Source organism: Achroia grisella, unplaced genomic scaffold (assembly GCF_030625045.1).
Source record: "Achroia grisella isolate CSIRO2021 unplaced genomic scaffold, CSIRO_AGI_Agris_v1 utg874, whole genome shotgun sequence".
NCBI lineage: Eukaryota > Metazoa > Arthropoda > Insecta > Lepidoptera > Pyralidae > Achroia > Achroia grisella.
This window is the reverse complement of record NW_026713051.1, coordinates 3,325,945-3,345,536: the sequence shown is the minus strand read 5'-3', so window position 1 is coordinate 3,345,536 and position 19,592 is coordinate 3,325,945. Positions and strand designations below refer to the sequence as shown.

General features: G+C 30.1%; 1 protein-coding gene across 1 annotated transcript in view; it reads right to left on the bottom strand.

Annotated features, from left to right (window-relative positions):
• LOC131853139 (GRB10-interacting GYF protein 2) overlaps window positions 1–12,634 on the bottom strand; it is a 62,772-nt gene extending 50,138 nt beyond the window's left edge. Inside the window, exon 1 of the mRNA XM_059203961.1 lies at window positions 12,555–12,634. The gene's annotated coding sequence lies outside the window, so the exon portion shown is untranslated. The remainder of the gene's footprint in view (window positions 1–12,554) is intronic.
• Window positions 12,635–19,592: the final 6,958 nt, after the last annotated feature.

Below are 19,592 nucleotides of genomic sequence, written 5' to 3'. Positions count from 1 at the left end.
TATTATTATTATTGTTTATAATATCTTACTAATATTATAAACGCGAAAGTTTGTGAGTATGGATGGATGTTTGTTAGTCTTTCACGCAAAAACGACTTAACGGATTTCATTGAAACTTTACAATAATATAGCTTATACATCAGAATAATACATAGGCTATATTTTATGTTGAAATTTCACGCGGACACATCTATTTATAAATAAAAGTTGAAAAAAATGTACTAGTCATTTTATCATTTCTTATTCAATATGTGACAAAACTAACTTAGTAATGGTCACTTCAATTTTTAACATCTGATATAAACAAGTTAGCCAAACCTAAATGACAAAGTGACGACTAACTTGATGAAAACTGTTAAAACGTTAGAGCGAGTCACAAATTGACAAGCGATGGACCGTATCTATAATTTAATTAAGGTGTAATGCTAGAGACGGTCTCTTTATGGCTATGCTTTCATTCAGCGTAAGTACAAATAAATTGTATAATACAGAATAGAAAATCCTTTATTCAAATAAACCTAATTTAAACGCTTGAATAGTCAGTTATCCTTCTTTTATCTACCGCTCATTCGGAAAGCTCTCTCATCACAATAAGAACGAGAAAGAAACATGCGTGTTTCTCTTTTAAATAAGTTTTGTTTTTAATTTTTTTAAGTCGATAGGTCAATATAGGTACAAACTACACGGATGTTAATATTAATAACCAAGAGGGGATTGAATCCTGTTATAGATTACAAAAATAGCCATTAAAATCCACAGGTTGGCAGCCATATCGCGTGACATAAAACAAACGCAAAGGAATGGAAAACAAATCCTTTAGAGTCTGTTATAAGTATAATTGCGGGTATTGAGCGACTGTTATGACGACGTCCTATTAACAGTGATCCCGGCATAATATCGGATTTATAACATTTCCTAATTGAGAAGAAAGTATTTACTAACAATTATAGAGTAATCATACATTTACGTTTTTTACGTTGACTGATGTAGACATCGTAAAATGTCGTCTGCATGAGTAACTGTGCCTTAACTATCAGAACCGCCAAGCAGTTTGCCTTGCAAACTATTTCAGTTTAACAATGAGACAAGGCAGGCAATAATTATAAGATATGGACATCTTAGTTCTTCGGTATGGCAACATATGAGTCGCATAAGAAGCGTCCTGTTACGATAATATGATACCGCAATGTTGTTCATGTATATAATTGACAGTGAGGTTAGTATTGTATGGACCATCATCTTATTAGCTCTTAGGTCCTAAAAAAGTAGTAGTCCTTGGTAAAATTAAGATTGAGAGTAGCTTATATTGTATTGCTCATAAAGTCGCTCGTTGCTAATAATGTTGTGGCAACATTCGCAAGGCACTAGGCAGAAATTGGTTTTCAGTTGCTCAATATGTCCTTCCGAAGGTTTCGAGTGCCCTATGCACTCGTTCCCTTTTTCGTCCGATAAAGCTGTAAAGGCCAGACTATAGCATCATAATAAATGAAAAAAAAAAAACGCAAGCCAATTCAAATACATACCTAAGTCATAAAATTATTAATAATAAAATAACAGAACATAATATAACACAAGATTAGGTAAAAAGTTAAACCGACCCACGTACCCACGCCGCATCACTATGTTTTTACAAATTAAATAAGTATACATGTTAGATTAGTTATTCTTATAATGATTTCTATTTATAATACTGACAATTACCAGATTTAAACAACATGTTTATATAACATGAACACTAATGTGTAAACTCTATATGAACGTCGAAAAACGTAAGAATTTATTGTAAAATGAGGCAAATGAAACATCATTTGGAAACTAGTGCGCCATAGACGAGTATAAATAGCATATGTATAATGCCATTAAAAATCCCTAAAGCGGTCTTGCATGGAGGAAAATCATTGTACATTCATTTACAAAGGCAACAGCGCACAATGTAAATATTCGCAACGTTATATTGAACTTTCGAAGCGTGCTTCAAATTCAGGGAAATTCAGAATTTAAAGCGCATACGCGAAGCTCTATGCAACAAATTTGTTTGCAATAATAGTAAATATATTTCACTCTACAACATTAATTAAAATGGAAAGCTCGCACAGCATAGAAATGTTGCACAACTTAATTTAACATTTCGTTCCATAACTAAAAGCGACTTTAATATTAAATTTGTTTGGAACGAACATGGAAGTAAACCCTTTCAATGGGAATATTGTAATTAAAATCCGTTCAGAACTGGCGATGACGTTGTGCAACAGGCAATAAAGCTTTAATCGTATTTTGGATCTTTAGGGGTTGAACTTTAGAGATTTTTATTTGTACAAATGCAACAGTCGCAATAAATCCGATTGAAATTTTAATTCAATAATTCGCGGAGAGAAATAGAAGATAGTCAGCGAATAGAGATATAAGAGTCAATGATTATGAACCAGTCCATGGTTGCTTTTGCGTATTACTTACAATATACAATGTATATCTAAATTATTATAAGGAATCTATATTATTAAAAATAATATAGGCCTTGCTTCGCACAGTCGTAATTATTCTAATATTAAACTAAACTTTTTAAAAATCAAATTTTCTATGGTACTCGCTTAATATAAATTTTTATTGTTAAGAATTTATAAAATTCGTAAGTATTTTTTAATTTATCCATAACATCAAAAATTAAAGCTATTCTCTTTATAATTTGATGCAGGTGGGTAGCGTAGGTAGGCTTTTTTTATATCCTCTACCAATCCCCATATGACAAAAAGAGACGCTTATGGCAGTATTCAAAACCGCTTACTGTAATATATGATAATAATAAAACTAAGGCAAACAAAATCAGAAAACAAGTTTGAAAAAGTAGGTTGTAAGAACAAAAACTCTTTAACATGTAACTGGGTGATTTACGAAACATTGATACAAAATAAAAATGATAAAATTAAGTAAATCAAGTAAATATGCTACACCAGCGATCTGCCTCGTCGCACGGGTGTTCTTACCAATCAATCAATTGGTAACAGGTAGCAAGTAAAACAACGTCAAAATCTATACATATTTGTAATGTTGTTGGCTGCAGCTATAGATGTTGGCAAGCCTTTATAGATTCATCGTACAAAAATAAGGACCTGTAGAAAGCCATGCAATGCATGACCGTGAAGTCGCTGATTGCCGCTTCTTTATAAGTATGACGCGGGTGATAACCAAGTTCTGCCTAATGGATACGACTTGAGCATGAGAAAAAGATAGAAAACTAAGGATTCAAATTCGTCATAGAAATAGGATAAGGGATGAATCGGGAATTAAATAAGTTCAAAGAATGTTATATACGGCATGTAACGAAACCATTATGTGATTCAGAAGCCATGTAGAACGTATTTTTTCCTTTTTTGCATACTTTGACTTAATCGTAAGTTCAAAAAAACCCGGGGTACTAAATTGAAAAATAAAAATACAAGTTTATTTATCTTTCTGTATTACATCATTCAATTAACTTAAGAATATTTTCAAAAAACAATAGGTCTTAAAAGTAAACAGAATCTGCATCTTTCACCCAAGTATTCCTTATCATCACGACAGAGCTCTAAAACTCGCGAGAACACTTGCACACACATGATTTGTTGTTTTTGAAGCGGCGTGAGCATTCTCAGAAACCAACATGCACCTGCCACCTTTTGTTGATTATTTATTGATTACTGTAATGGTCACCACCATCCTGGCCGTGACCTGTCTACAGGTGAATCCATATTTTACTCTAAATCATAGATTTACCGTTTTTAGAGTCACAACAAACCGATGACATCTCTATTCCTTCATTCCTAATTTTCTTGGGTAGTTAAAGTAATAAGAAATGTAACGCGGTATTCTTTTTCTACATATTTAACCATTCCTTACTTACTGACTTCTTTGATTGACAATACTTCAAAGAACATTAAAGTACTACGTAACGTAAGTATTACGACGTAACTTAGTATTTATACTAATAAGTCGATTTGTTAAAGCTTAGTTAAGTACCGCTACTATTAACCTGCCTACTCATTACGCTTATTTAAAAATATACCGTCGTGCATTTAGACAGAATGTCACTTAAGTTAATTTTCTAAAAATATATTTTTCATTTATAAAAACTCCACCACCATAGTGAAAACTTATTTCATACCGAAAATATTTTATCCAGACATTTCGTTAATTGCGCCTAAAAATATGTATATTAAGTTTTTATTTATACACATATATAAACAAAATTGTCAGACTTTACTCGACCACTCGTCGAAGAGTAAATTCAAAACCATTTCAAACAGATTAAACAAATTGTTATACTCCCTCTCTATCGTTGAGGCTGAATTTACAAAAGTGATTAAGTTCTTATATGGCTATTTGTTTTGCTGAGTGGTTTCGATTACATTTCATTCTTCGATTAGGCTTCAAAAATGTCGGATTCTTTGTATAAACCGGTTTTATTTATTAAAAACACAAAAATAGTGTTTATTTGTTTTTGACTAAAAGCTGATATATTAAAGTTAAAGCTGGAAGCATTTATTTGTTTTTTTAACCTTCTAAGGGAGGAAAATATCTGCCCTTAATTTATGTTTATAATATAATTAATTATTTATTTATTTATTCTTTATTGAACAAAAAAAAAATTTGTACAACAGGCGAGCTTAATGCCGTATGGCATTCTCTCCCAGCTAACCTTAAGGTATAAACAGAAAGCGTAATGGGGTATTAGCGAGAGCTGTTTTAAATTTGCTTTGAGAGCTGTTTTAATTAGGATCAGTCCATTTTTTATTTTGTACTGGATTTCCATCCGTTAATAGCTTTGGTGGTTGAATTTAGAGTAACTAAGAATTAAATTATGTCTAATCAGCAACAATGAAATTTCGTCCTAGGAACTATGTAATTTCCATACAAGGGTTATTTTTTTATTTTCGGAGATATAACATTTTTAAAATAATAAGATTTGTAAGCAAAATACAAAATATTTATTTCCATTTTGTATTTAAATATATTTTATAAAACAAGACTGTTTTCTAAAAAAATATTAGAATTACTTTATAGAACTTATTTTTCTTGGTAAAATACAAATTAATTATCGAATATTTTTAATATCTTGATCTTGAGAATAATATTAAGTAATTCTATAAAAAACGGTCCAGAGTCATGAAAAGTAACACGTGAGAAGTATCACAGGGATTAAAAATCAATTTTGTAATGTTCATGTTTATTGGCGACGGTTACAAATTTGTATATGTCTTATAAGGCATATATTTCACATTTCTATACTAATTGTTTCTGATTGCTAAAAGGAATGTTTAAATTGAATAATTTTCGCTAACAGTAATCGAATACTATTGCTTTTAGTCAACAAATGAAATACTATCTCTGTGACTCTGTAGGTTCTACTAATTTTGACACAATTGAAGTTATAACTTTCAAGCTTTGGTAATATAATGTTGGGATATTAGTAAATCGTATTTAAAAAAAATAGTTATTAAATTTCGAAGTTAAGAACAACAAAAGTATTTTATAATTACGAGTTATAAATACAAACTGCTAAAACTACTTAGTATTTTGCATTTGTACTGGAAAATTAATTTCATTTTCTATTTCAATACATAGAAAGTATTTATCTCTGCTTATTTTGTCCTTTTTGTGGTGGAATTTCCTTAGTGGTTGATTCTATTATAAATTGCATCACTGATAATATCTGAAGAATTTACCTCATCATTTTGTACTAAAGCCACCCCTTTTCTCCCGTCGGGATTAAATATCCAAAAAAATGAAACAGTTTAATTATATTAATAACAGTAATATAAATTTATAAGAAATTATGCGAGAAGCGTAATATCTTATAAATGTCTAAATATGAACTTATATTAAACTGAAGTATTAAGTACAAAATTTGGTACATCCAATCTTTATTATTTATCAACGTATAGCCTGCTATACGTTGATAAATCAGTCAGGACAAACTATTATATATAGATCATTTAATAATGTAAAACTTTTTCACTGTTCTCATTTCAATAAAACATTTATAGTCAACAATAATTCCTCAACTCCGAAAATAAAAAAATAATATCACCACTTCAAACCTATAAATATTAGCGTTTCTCGAAAAAAGAAAATTAACGGTCTCCAGAATATCTATCTGTATGCTCCAAAATTCACCATAATGGACTCTGCGGTAGGTGTTAGAGTAACGAACAAACAGAATTTTGTTGTTTGTACATTAGTTAGGATTTATAAAGGTAAATCATTTTCCGTTTAATTACTATTGTGAATTTTAGTTTTAAGTTTGATTTTTCGTTTACATTTAGTTTTTCCTTTATTATTATAAATAAGTTTGCAATACGCTAAATTGGTTATTTGATTGAAATATGAACTCTACGCTTCATTTTCTGATTAAATTTTTTTCGTATTAAAATGTATATCTACAAATCACACTATACATATATAAATCATTTTCACTTTATAAAAATATTAAGTCACATTTTAATAATTTATTTTCATTACAAGTTTTTGTAGAATTTAATTTTAGCTTGCCTTATTAAGGTTTATGTTATTTATAAATAGAAATTCATTTGTAATTTTATGTAAAAGTACACTTTCATTTTGTATGCAACTAAAAACGATTACTTTATTAGAGAGTGATTTGAGCTCAACGCACAATAACGTATGACTTATATTAAGCTACGCTACACGCGTCAGAATTGGTTGAACTTTTTAAAAGGTCAATATTATCTGCAATACAAGATTGTCAAAAGTGCCTGAGCATTATTGTATTCAAAGATAACGTTATAATGTCACTGAACAATATTAAATGATAGTTTCGTTTATTTAGGAAGTTATTATATTTTAAAATGTAAAATGTAGGTAATTAATTAGTTAAAGTATTAACGAATTCTATTATAATTTTGTTTTAACTATATATCTTGATTAGTTCTGGAACAAATTCTCAGTATTATTTAAATCAAATTAATCTAAAAGTATTATTTATTATTCAGTACGTAACTTATAATTCTAAATTATATTATATTATATTATGTTCTTGCCTAACAGGGTAACATATAACTCCAAGAATTAGACGCTTCCTATATTCCTATTTGATATTGTGAATAAAAATTTTAAAATATTAGATAGAAAAAGGTATAAAAAATAAAAAAAGATATAGATTAAAGATAAAAGAATTAAAAGACAAAAGTATTATAAAGCAAAATATTGTGGATATAATGATCGGAGAACCCATATATTATATTTGATATTATATACTACTAACTTTTAAGACTAAATTACACAAAAAATTAGCTGACTATTAAAGACAAAGCATTATAAGGTATAACACTGTAAATATAACTCCAAAAGATCGTCGAATATATGGATTCGACGATTTAACATTATACTACTAAATTTTAAGATTTTAAATCACAATAAAAGACAACTGATTTATTAAAGACAAAATTACAAGGCAAAATACTATAAGGCAAAATATTTTAGAAAATAAATGGAATTGCCAATTTTTTGGACTTATCCAAAAAATCGGCTATTCCATTTATTTTATATTACAATACGAAATTTTGGATAATAAAATATATATCTGACTAAAGACAAAAATATTAATAAGCAAAATATTATTGTTATAACTCCAGAAATTACGAGATTTTAAAAAATATTAAGCGATATAATAAATTTTTAACAAACAAAAGTAATATCAAAAGGACCTACCTAATTAACCGATATTGCAGCCGCTGGTATACAAGCAGTTAGTCTTCCTCGATTGCCAAAATGCAACTGACGTTCCGGTGCACTGATAGGCGAATTTGGTTGCTAAGCTCCTCATCTCCCGAGGGCGGGGCATAGCAACCAATAGAGCCAATGGGAGTCCACCTGAACTTTATTTGCATTGAGGCAACATGAACACTAACAAGCAGTATATACCTATATACAGTAATTATTACATACAGTTTTTTTGTATATACTGTATGCACCTACCACTATATATAGTATATATATATTGTGTCAAACAGATTTTTTAATCAACTGATTAAGAAATGAAGGTGTCCACTGCACTTACACTAAATATCACGCATTAAGTACAGCTCCATGAATTTAAATAATAGAATGGCATTATTGAATGTTAGTACATAATACAAATACGACGAGAAAGTACAGGTAGCAGTCAACAAGTAAAAAATTGAGAAATATTTTATTAGGTCATTGAACTATGTCATCTCTTTGTTATAACAAAGGATTCATTGCCACCCAACTAACAACTTATGGATTGTATTTATATTTATTGAATATCAAAGAATTGTATCTCTTATATCTCAGTTTCAGTATAATTACTGTAAGTAAAAGCTGAAATATATATACAACAAGTTAATAACATGTTTATATTTATATGATATTACATGATACAAATGCTTAGTTCTTTTCAATAAAATATCAATGTTCTAAGGAGCCCATGTACCAATGTTGACAAAAAGTGATATTTCTACACTACTTCCTTCTCCTATCGATTGAGAGAGCTGATTTTAATAGATTGAATAGTTTATTGACAGACCATTTCAAATACACTAGATACAAATATATATTTTAGATACTAATTACGCAATCTATACATATGTGTAGTTTTTTTCAATAAAATATGAATGCTGAAAGGAACCCATGTACCAATGCTGATGAAGTGATATTTTATACCGCTTCTGCTAATTGTAATAGATTAAATATTTGATAACTGACCATTTCAAATACAGTAAATATAAATATGTATTTTAGATACTAATTACCAAATGTATAGATATACTTAGTTCTTTTCAGTAAAATATGATTGTTCAAAGGACCCATGTACTAAGGCTGATGAAAAGTGATATTTTTACACCACTTCTGCTAATTTTAATTGATTAAATAATCGATTGACTGACCATTTCAAATACATTAGGATAAAAATATGTATTTTAGATATTAATTACCTGATCTATACATGTATATATACTTAGTTCTTTTCAGTAAAATATCAAGGTTCGAAGGAACCCATGATGTACCAATTTTGATGAAAATTTATATTTCTACACTGCTTCCTCTTGCTCACAATTAATACTGAAATTAGATAATACAGTGGGCTGATTTTAATAGATAAAATAATTGATCAACTGACCATTTCAAATACAGCAGGTACAAAAATGTATTTTAAATACTAAATACCTGAATTATACACATGTTTAGTCCTTTTCAATAAAATATGAATATTCAATGGAACCCATGTACCGATTTTGATGAAAAGTGATATTTCTACACAGCTTCCTCTTGCTCTCGATTGAGATTGAAATTAGCTAATAGAGAGGGCTGATTTTAATTGATGAAATAATTGATCGACTGACCGTTTCAAATACACCAGGTAGAAATAAGTATTTTAGATACTGAATACCTGATTATGCACACATTTAGTTCTTCTGAATGAAATATGAATTTTCAAAGGTACCAATGTTGACAAAGAATTATATTTTTACACAGAATACTCCTGCTATCAGTTGAGATTGTAATTAGCTAGTAGAGAGGGCTGATACAAGTAGATTAAATAATTCATTGACAGACCTTTTCAAATACACTAATTAGAAATATGTATTTTAGATACTAATTATGCAATCTATACACATGTTTAGTTCTCTTCAATAAAATATTAGTGTTTAAAGATGTACCAATTTTGATGAAAAGTGATATTTCTACACAGCTTCCACTTGCCCTTGATTGAGATTGAAATTAGCTAATAAACAAGACTCATTTTAATAGATTAAATAATTGTTCGACTATGCATTTCAAATACAGCAAGTTTAGCTATACTATACACATGTTTAGTCCTTTTCAATAACATATGAATATTCAATGGAACCCATGTACCGATTTTCATGAAAAGTGATATTTCTACACAGCTTCCTCTTGCTCTCGATTGATATTGAAATTAGCTAATAGAGAGGGCTGATTTTAATTGATGAAATAATTGATTGACTGACCGTTTCAAATACACCAGGTAGAAATATGTATTTTAGATACTGAATACCTGATTATGCACACATTTAGTTCTTCTGAATGAAATATGAATTTTCAAAGGTAGCAATGTTGACAAAGAATTATATTTTTACACAGAATACTCCTGCTATCAGTTGAGATTGTAATTAGCTAGTAGAGAGGGCTGATACAAGTAGATTAAATAATTCATTGACAGACCTAAGTACACTAATTAGAAATATGTATTTTAGATACTAATTATGCAATCTATACACATGTTTAGTTCTCTTCAATAAAATATTAGTGTTTAAAGATGTACCAATTTTGATGAAAAGTGATATTTCTACACAGCTTCCACTTGCCCTTGATTGAGACTGAAATTAGCTAATAAAAAAGACTCATTTTAATAGATTAAATAATTGTTCGACTATGCATTTCAAATACAGCAAGTTTAGCTATACTATACACATGTTTAGTCCTTTTCAATAACATATGAATATTCAATGGAACCCATGTACCGATTTTCATGAAAAGTGATATTTCTACACAGCTTCCTCTTGCTCTCGATTGAGATTGAAATTACCTAATAGAGAGGGCTGATTTTAATTGATGAAATAATTGATTGACTGACCGTTTCAAATACACCAGGTAGAAATATGTATTTTAGATACTGAATACCTGATTATACACACATTTAGTTCTTCTGAATGAAATATGAATTTTCAAAGGTAGCAATGTTGACAAAGAATTATATTTTTACACAGAATACTCCTGCTATCAGTTGAGATTGTAATTAGCTAGTAGAGAGGGCTGATACAAGTAGATTAAATAATTCATTGACAGACCTTTTCAAATACACTAATTAGAAATATGTATTTTAGATACTAATTATGCAATCTATACACATGTTTAGTTCTCTTTAATAAAATATTAGTGTTTAAAGATGTACCAATTTTGATGAAAAGTGATATTTCTACACAGCTTCCACTTGCCCTTGATTGAGATTGAAATTAGCTAATAAAAAAGACTTATTTTAATAGATTAAATAATTGTTCCACTATGCATTTCAAATACAGCAAGTTTAGCTATACTATACATATGTTTAGGCCTTTTTAATAACATATGAATATTCAATGGAACCCATGTACCGATTTTCATGAAAAGTGATATTTCTACACAGCTCGATTGAGATTTAAATTAGTTAATAGAGAGGGCTGATTTGAATAAATTAAATAATCGATCGACTGACAATTTAAATGAACTATGCAGAAATATTTATTTTAGATACTAATTCTGATTGTTCGGGCTCCATAATACCTATGATGATGTAAAATAACAAACATAAGTGGCATTTTGCTAAAATTATCTACATGGATGCCATTAATTGTATGATATATATTGACTGTGGATTTCCATGTTTTATAAATAATATAAACATTAACATTAGATTATATTATACATAGTTGTCCAAAAAATCTAAAAGTATATAAATTAATGTGAAAGCAGTGGTAAATTTTTGATGCAATTTTAAAGTAAATGTTGAAATATTAGTGATATTTGATAATAATACTAATTAAAAATTGAAAACATGAAAAAAATATTTGTATGTTAAAATATTGCTACTCTGAAAATAGCAATCCAAATTGAATGATGGAAGGCAGTCACTATCGTCATACCAAGACTGATTTCAACCACTATCATAACTTATCTTATACATACAAATAGGTCAATAATAAAACATCAAAAAACTTTAACACAAACAGTCCGATTGTGATGATTACGCTGAGGTCTACACAGACTCCACATCTACTGAACATACATACACATACTCAAACTAACAAATGGTGCCTGTTGTTATTTTCACATCAACTCATTTCACAAGATCAAATCACTTATTCACTCCTCTATTATTCAAATTAGTTTTATTTTGTATACAAACATATCAAACAAAATATTATATGTAGTTAGTATACCTGTTAGAAATAAATCTGTAACCTATCTAAATTAACATATTCTCAAAACAAATGCGTTTATACAAAATATGTACGGAAAATATTGACTCTTTGAACATTTATAAAAATTACATTTCTACCCAACACTTACTTAAGCAAGTCATTATTATTGAAATAATAAATATTAATAGGAAGATCAACAAATAGACATAATATAGTATACATTTAATTTGTAATGGACAAACTATAATAATTGTTCTGACATTTACGGGAACATAATATGCAATCAGTGAATAATATTGTTTCTAATAAGTAGATAGATATTATACTCAGTTATTAAATGAGGGTAAGCATAAAAAATTGTGTATATTAAATTTTCGAAAAATTACAACGGTTGAATTGTATATATATGGCAAGGAATCAGAATAATATGCAATTAGTATATCCCTCGTGCTCCGGGGCTCAAATACACACATAATCAGAGTCAAGGTGGCAATAGGTTTAAACCGATTTTGAAACCGATGTGGAGAATATGATGCACATAAAAGTTCGAAGTGATATTAATGAGGATTTTAAGAAGCACAAATTAAAAATAAGAAAGATTTTAATGAATCTTACCTTATGAATCCAATGATTGAACGCACGCAAGTGGACGCAGGGCAGCAATATGGCCGAACAAAGTGAAGAAATTATTTTGCCCGTTGAGAATGTCAACGCATGCACGGCTCTACTGTAGTGTTGCCAAGAGATCAAAATTAAAAGGTCTTCTTTGTGCCATTTATATTTTTTCAGAAAGTTTATTTTTATTACAATTAATTATTTCGCCTTAATTTGCTTGCAGAATACATGTAAATAACGGAAGAAATAATTTTCCAGCCTATATATGATAATTATTAAATTAATAATGATAATTATAATTATTGACATATATTTTCGTTCAAACTGTTTCCATAAATAAGTACTAAAAATTTTATACAATGTATTTAGATTGTTTAAATTTTTGAATATATGTAATATGGATGAATGTGTCGTTGATTAATTTTAACCTGTATAAAATATCAAGTATAGAGGGCGCTATAGTACTATACCACTGAATTTAAATTACAAGAAAATTAAATTATTTATTTGTCAGTTAATCAACAGACACCGTGAACTGAACAACTATATTTTTCTTACTATTAGATTTCGAATTAGTTTAACTTATTAGATTATATTTATTAGATTATAATTAGATTAACTTAATTACTATAATTATTATTAACTAAACTGAATACTATACATTTTATTTTGTACTATTTCTATTTGTAACAATCTAAGAAGTGATTTATCTTCAAGTCACTCCCATTCTGTTTACTAAAAGCAATTTTAAAAACCCAGACTCTATTTTACATTATAATACAAAGGCGTCCTCTGTGGCGACATATCGACAATTTACATCGTAGCATCTCTCACCGATGCCCTTAGCTCCGCCCTCCCAGGTCGACCCGGATGCCGTTCTAGGGCGCAGGCCTGACCTGTGAAGTCTAGATAACTTGCAAACAAATCGATCATGTAATCAGGCTGCCCATCCATCGCTGCTAAATGCATGAGATAGAACGGTACAGCATAGTTCGCTCGCAGCGCTCAATACGTTGTCAATAGAACACCAGTTGCGTGGGTTTATATATCCAGATTATAAAAAAGCTATGTATAAAGATAGTATCCAATGATACTCAACTTCTCTGCTTGAGGCATCTCGTACTCACAGACAGATAAATATTTATTTGATAACTTCATTATGGCATCATCTTTCAATATAAAACTGGAAATAAAATTTGTACAACTAAGATCAAATTCTTTGAAAATCTGTTACCCAAATAATTTTAGTATGTAACTATACAGAGCCCATCCAGGCACGACTCTAATTAACATCCTAACTACGCCGCATCTATTGTATCCTGGTTCAAGTTAGTTCTAGGTACCGACGTTTGTAATAACGCCCAAGCTGAACCGGAATTCCCGGGTCGACCCACTTTTATTTTATTCAGGGAATAGCTCGCTTAAAGTTATTTGAAATAACATGTACCTAACATTTATGTACGTAGTTTTATTACTAGTTTTCTATTAAGTCAAGGGCTGTTTGCTGGTAGGAGATGAAAAAAATGGTTTATTAATATCTTTTGCATACTTTTGACGACTCCTACTAAGACAAGTGTGGGGAACTTTTTTCAGTAACTTGAATGGCCAACAAGCGGCAGTCCACCTGGTAGTAGAATACATGAACGTGAGGTTCATGGATTCATTCAGATATCATGAAAAGCTCGTAATACATGATGAATTGATTTTCATACGATGTTATGCGGCTCTCATCTAATTTCACGGTCATATCTCACCTTACGACCAAATCTGCTTCCAAAGCAAGCTGCTTGGCGGTACCCACTATCCACATAAAGAACAAAGTTATTGAAAATAATGACTTTAGTCATTATTCGGCTCCTAATATACTGGTATATATACTATAAATATATACTATAATGAGCAGCAGACATTTCTCCTTATTTGATGTCATAGACAAAGAACATTACCGAAGTTCCATCTATATGCGCTGTAATAATATGGACACACAAAATAATAAACTGATATTCTTCTATGTACCATTCTTATTGCTATAGTTATTTGTATCCTGTACAATACAAAGCCAGTATATCAGCCCGAATAGCTACGCGCTACGCTGAACTCTGACGTACATAACGAATACCTACATACCTACCCTCAGTTATTTAATATTTTATATTAATTGATTAAATATTTTGATATCTCGTATATTTGTTATATATTTAGCACGTAAGTAGATTACATATAAATAAAATTGGAGTGTCTGTTTGTAATATTGAAATAACCCTTTTTTACTACATGAATATAAATACATATAAATAAGGTACATACGACGTTTGTTTGTTCCGATTAATCTGTGAAATGGGTGGACCGATTTTGACGGGACTTTTTTTGGCAGGTAGCTGATTACATCAGCATGTAATAAGAAGTAACTTAAGCTGCTTTTATTTTAGAAAACATCTTTTCTTTTAGGAATATAAAGTTAAATTGCACGCGGACGAAGTCGCGTGTACAGCTAGTTTACTATATAATATATAGTACTATGTACGCATAAAGCTGACCTGAGTTTTAGTTGTTTTAATAATAAATATGTGATATGTTTTCAATAAAATAAGTGACATTGTAGGTAGCTGTGAAACATTCTGATTTAGTCAATAAAATCGAATACTGATTCGATTACATACAATCTACACTTGATTAATTAAACAAGTGTAGATAATAATCTATAGTAACATTACAAATGCGAAAGTCTATCTGTTTGTTTGTTACCTTTTCACGATTAATAGCCCGCGAGCCGGGATCAGATTGTAATGTACCGATTTTCTCTAAAACTCGAGCAATGCTTAAAAACGTCAACTGGCGCTATAATACAACTCACTTAAACATTATAGGTGTTATTCGAGACTAATTGATTGACGAAATTTAGGCTTGGCTCAGGGACTATAGATTAATGATCTTAATCAAATTTGATGTGAATGTATTGTATGTAGATGGCGAAAATAATATCTGGAAAAAAGTCTAAGTCGCGAATAACTGCAAATAACTAATAAAAAAGACAAACAATAACGATAGAATAATATATTTGTGTACAATACATGTCTGTATATATATATATTGTAACTACGCAACATTTGAAATTGAAAACGCTTATCAAATTACCTGAAAATGAGAGCTAATATGGATCATAAATTGCATCATATCGCGGGTTGTGTAACGCTTGTCATAAATGTATGTAGTGCACATATGTGCATAAAACAGAGCACAGACAAAGGAATAATATTATTTAGGTACACATATGAGGATAAACACATGCCCTACATATTGCGGATATACCCTAGATATACCCTAAACTGCAACAATTATACTGGATATCGATTAATCTGCTACTAGCGAGTATTTAACAGTAACATAAGCTTATCGCATAATTAAAATAAGCATTTTTATTCCAAATATGATGACAAGCCCAATGTTCAGGTGTAATTTAACCTTTCTCAATTTTAGTCGTAACGACGAAAAGACTCCGTACAGTAACTTTATAAAAAAAGACTACTCAACAATAGATGGCGCTTTATAGATTATTTCGCGATCATATAAATTTAAAAATGATTATTCAAAAACGTCCGTTTTCACGTTACAGTGATAACCATTGTCATTGTGTACAGTTAGTTTTGAAATCAAAATCATCTCTCTGGTTACAAATGTAACGATAATAATAAATGATTGATTGTTCGTGAAAAATGAATCAATTTGCGTTTACTATTTGCCATTTCTTTACGATTACCTACATCTTTATAAATAAGCTTTTTAATTCTGTCTATCTTTCTAATCTTTTTATTAAATATTACTATTTTTGTCCACTCATTGTATTATATTTCTACTATATTCCACTGTCTATTTTAACGTAAAATATTAGTCTAATTAGGTATCTAACATTTTAAATAACATGGTTTAGCACCAATAGTACCATAGTCTTAAATTGTTTATTTTCACGTAATAACTGTATTTTCTTAATTTTTTTAATATGTAATTCGACCTGGGTGTATGTTTGGGTTCCTTATACCACAGATAATATATGCTTATACCTTATCTTATCTAAAACTTTGTCGACGTACGTCAACACTCAACTTCGCCGCTTGTGTTTCTCTGTCTGCTCAGCGAAATCTTGTAGGAGTTTGTACAGCTATCTAGTGCAGTTTTAGATACATGTTCTAGTATAGAACCCATTGTAGTTCTATGCAGGCCAAGATCTTTCAGAATATTGTAGAGATTTCGCTAGTGTACCTCTTGATTCCCTTTCAACCGGATATAAATTACTTTAATTACAAGTATTTATTTCTTTTTATGCTTGGTGATTGGTTATATTAGACGCCTCGGTGGTAGCGATTTAGCACACCACCTTTCTTCTGATAGTCACGGGTTCGATTTCTCGCACGGCACAAATATATGTATTCAGGAGTATGATAGTTTGTATCGGTCCTGGTGTTTTCTATGTATAATATGTATGTATGTATTTACGAAAAAAATATATCTATGTATTTGTATCAGTTATCTAGTAACCATAACACAAGCTTTAGTTTGCTTAATTTGGAAGAAGATGGCGCTATATCAATTATCCTAAGATTATAAGGTATTAATATTTATTATTTGTTTCCCATTGTACTTAACGTTAATTTTTTTTAATAAAACAATATGTCTGGTATGGATACTGAAACACATACATCCTCTCGGATTATTTTATTTTTTTCATGCGTGTCCATTAAAATCCAGTCCAGTAAGGAGCAATACTTAGGATTGAGAATGATTTATTTTTCGTGTACCAGCCTAATAAAAACAGAAATAATCTTTTTCCATAATATTTATAAATTCAATATTAGCACTTTTGATTTCATATTTTCTTATTTTACCACTCATTCGGAATGTAGACTGGTCACAAAAAGAATATACAAGAAACTTGTGCGTCGCTCTATTGAATATATAGAATAGATTTTTTTTAAATAAAGAATTACACAACAACATGTAAGAGGCATACGATAATCAACATAGGAACCTTTAACACACAGATTGATTAGTGCAATCGGATAATATAGCCACTGCTATGAATTTTAAGATCTTTTTGACTGCATCCGTGGTCTAGCGGTTTCCTTAGATACTTTAGAAGGTCGCGGGTTTGATCCTCGCACGTGACAAACATTTGTATTAATGAGTATGATTGTTTGTATCAGTCTAAGTGTTTCCAATGTATTTTATGTATGCATTTATAAAATAAATATCTATGTATTTGTATCAGTAGTCTAGTACTCATAACACAAGATCTGCTCTACTTGGAACTAGATGGGGCTGGTGAATTGTCTTTAATTTTTTTTTAATTAGATTACTACCATGCTCTATCATATTCTTTTATCGTAGACACAATACAATATATACATCTACCTGACTATGTCTATGATGGCTTCGGTGGTCTAGTGGCTTAGCACGCCACCTTACTTCCAATGGTCGCGGGTTCGATTCCTTGCATGGCACAAACATTTGTATTCATGAGTATGATTGTTTGTATCGATTTGGGTGTTTTCTATGTATAATATGTATGTATTTATGAAAATAATATAATCGCCTACCGATCTGATTAAAAAAGTTTATTATCTCTGTATTGATCTCTTTTCTAATTATAACTTAGTGCTTAAGTATTTACTTACATGAAAAACTATCTAGTAGTCTGCTCTTTGTTAATAGGTGCGTAAATTCAATTTATTTCAATAAAGGATTTTTCTATTCTAATGGGTCTGCACTCAGAATAAATCTTTGATTTTTCATCTAGTAGATTCTATGTTATGTTTCAGTTTGAAAGGTGCTATGAGCTAAAAAGTTGATTGATAAGTACTATGATTTAACATATCATGTGCTAACGTAACAATGCATCCTTGGTATTGTAAATATTCAATGACGGTCATGGTGGTCTAGTGGACAGAGAGGCAATTCAAAATTTATATTAAACAAATGCTATATAAAAAAGCCTATTATAGGATAGATGAATTCATAGATGATGGCAATATCTAGTAAGAATCAATTTTTTAGCGTACAACGTTATAATTTCTTTTTCATACTGCTTTCTTGAAATATGATAGCGTAGCGGCTTTTGTAGTGATTGCCGCATGCATCCTTATGTAAAGTGCAAATACTGTAACTACCATATAATATATGTATAATTTAAATAAGCAGCTATGACGAGGTCGAGTGGAATGAGTAGTCATGCTCACTAAAATGTCCAGACATGTGGCGGCGTGGTGAGCCGGGTCATTGGACTCCCTAAAATATGGTCGAGCGCAGTGATGGCTCCGTCATCCATCCATCCGTCATACTCGTGAACGAGTGCTGCTTGTAGGGACTGATCTGCTCTTATCACTACGACTGATTTAATCTTATTGTGTTTTTATATTTGAGCCTAAATTAATTAGTGTTGGTTGGTAGTTTGTATTCACACATTTCGACTTGTAAAATGTGAACTTACAAGGATTGTTTAAGAGAGCAACACACAAGTTTCTTGCTTATTTTTCTTATGATGAGACAAATTTCCGAAGATTTATAATCTACTGCTTAGTAGATTAAAAAAAAATGTTGACTATTCAAAAGTGCTTAAATTAAGTTTATTTGAATAAATGATTTTCTAATCTATTCTATTCTATTCTAGTGGTTTAGTACACCGCCTTAGTTTTGATAGTCACGGGTTCGATGCCATGTACGATACAAAAATTTGTATTCATAAGTATGATTATTTGTTTTGGTCAAGAGTATTTTCTGTGTATATTATGTATGTATTGATACGGTCATGTATCTACATCAGTTATTTGGTATCCATAACACAAGCTTTACTTAGCTTGGGACTATATTACGCTGCGTGTCCAGAGTCATTATTACTGGTATGCTTTCTTTTCACAGCTTTTGCTGGTTTTTTCCATTATTATTATTATGGCCACTTACCAGCAGTCTGTCTCTAAGTTTATTCATAATAAATACGGGTAACGGAGTTTGGAAATAGGATAGTGGGAGTGAAATAAAACACATATC